This window comes from Gekko japonicus, unplaced genomic scaffold (genome assembly GCF_001447785.1).
Source record: "Gekko japonicus isolate JY-2015 unplaced genomic scaffold, Gekko_japonicus_V1.1 scaffold3847, whole genome shotgun sequence".
NCBI classification, from domain to species: Eukaryota; Metazoa; Chordata; class Lepidosauria; order Squamata; family Gekkonidae; genus Gekko; species Gekko japonicus.
Window position 1 is genome coordinate 103,677 of NW_015160341.1, and position 2,111 is coordinate 105,787.

At 52.8% G+C, this 2,111-nt stretch overlaps 1 protein-coding gene across 1 annotated transcript in view; it reads right to left on the reverse strand.

Moving 5' to 3' along the window:
- LOC107115619 (zinc finger protein 777-like) overlaps nt 1-2,111 on the reverse strand; it is a gene marked incomplete at its 5' end in the record, with an annotated part of 24,381 nt that overhangs the window by 9,163 nt on the left and 13,107 nt on the right. The gene's annotated exons all lie outside the window — the stretch shown is intronic.

Sequence of the window (2,111 nt, forward strand, 5' to 3'; positions counted from 1 at the left end):
GTCGTTTATGCTAATGATTTCCTGCTGGGCTTTTTCTACAAAAAGAGCCCTGAGCAGAACAATGGGGGGGGGGTTGGGCACTTGACATGCCAGGCATCCTGCTCCTGCCTGAAAGCCATCAGCTGGTGGCAAGGCCAAGCTTCTCTGCTGCCACAGGAAGGGGAAGGACATCTGAGACTCCAGAAAGGCCAGGCCCCAGGCCCCCAACTGAGATAAAACAGACACCAGCTCAAGGTGTTACTGGACTCATAATGTTCTACTGCAGAACACCACGGCTACCCTCTGAAGTTGCCATGAAGGAGACAGTGAGGACCTAGAACAAGAGAAGATAGGAGAGATTGGGTTTATACCCCTCCCTTCACTGCCCGAAGGAGTCTCAGAGTGGCTTACAATATCCTTCCCCTTCCCCTCCCCACAACAGACACCCCCTGTGAGCAGTGTTCCCTCTAAGCTGAGTGAGTGCGAGCTAGCTCACAGTTCTTTAGCCTCCAGCTCACACATATTTGCCTTAGCTCAGGAAGGAGGGCCCCAGAGCAGACTAATTTTATGCAGCGGCCAAATCGCTCGCTCACAACTGTAATGCCAGTAAGCTCACAGAGTAGAATTTTTACTCACAAGACTCCACAGCTTAGAGGGAGCATTGCCTGTGAGGTAGGTGGGGGCTGAGAGAGCACTTTCGAGGACTGCTCTTCTGAAAACAGTTCTGAAAGAACTTGTGACTGATCCAAGGTCACACCAGCAGCTGCATGGGGAGGAGTGGGGACTCAGACCCGGTTCTCCCAGATTAGAGTCCATGCTCTTAAGAGCCAGGTGTAGTGGTTAAGTGGGCGGACTCTAATCTGGGAGAACAGGGTTTGATTCCCCACTCCTCCACTTGCACCAGCTGATGTGACCTTGGGTCAGTCACAAGCTCTGGTACAGCTGTTCCTGAAAGAGCCGTTTGTGTCAGAGCTCTCTCAGCCCCACCCACCTCACAGGGTGTCTGTTGTGGGGAGGGGAAGGGAAAGGAGTTTGTAAGCCGCTCTGAGACTCCAAGTGAAGGGCGGGGTATAAATCCAATCTCTTCTTCTTCTTAACCACTACACCGAACTGGACCCAGAGCAAGGGATGCTACACCAGAGAGACCAGTGCAACGGATGCTAGAGAATCCCAATTCCTGGAGGCTATAACTGGGACTGGGGGAAAGCAAGTGTGGCTACCAGTTTGGTGTTGTGGTGAAGTGCGCGGACTCTAATGTGGGAGAACCGGGTTTGCTTCCCCACTCCTCCACTTGCACCTGGCTGAATGACCTTGGGCAAGCCGTAGTTCTGATAAGAGCTGTTCTTTAAAAAGAGCAGTTTCTGCCAAGAGCTCTCTGAGCCCCACCTACCTACAAGGTCCCTCCCAACTCTAACATTCTATGATTCTATAAGAAGAGTGCATGCACCCGACAGCTTATACCTTGAATAAAGCTTTGCTGGCCTTAAAGGTGCCACTGGACTCAACTTCATGCACACTTCATCAGAACATGTACATGCACACATGGAAGCTTATACCCGGAAGAATTAAACTTTGTTGGTCTTCAAGGTGCCACTGGACTCCAATTTTATTCCACCTCTCTAGTAGATCTTACTTATGTTTATTAGCGTCTATGACCAAAGGTCTTAAGCTCAATTATAAAAGACAAGAGGGGACCCGCAACAAAATGTTGCTGGAGCCTGAGCCCTCTCCGGCATGGTTGAGGCAGGTGGGGCAGGTGGTGGCTGGCTGGCTTTGGTTGCTCCTCCTGTGTGCCGCTGCTCCTGCTGCCAGTACTGCTTTCTCCTCTCCCTCACCTAACAAAAAGGGAGGGAAAGTATATGAGGCAAAAAGCTGGCGGGGCAGCCCACCTAGCGGCCGCTTAGTGCTGTTTGCATGCCCACTGAGCTTAGCCACTACTCCAGTGCTGCTCCTTTGAGTAGAAGCCCACGGTGGCCACTGACGGGGTGCAGGACTCCAGCTGTGGGGGGAGGGGGGAGAAGAACGGTGGCCCCCGGAGTCCCCCTACCATCCTCCTGTTTACTGGCAGTCCTGGGGATGGTTCCTGCAGCGACATGGACGGGTCTTGCTACGGCAGGCCAAGCAGCAGCTGG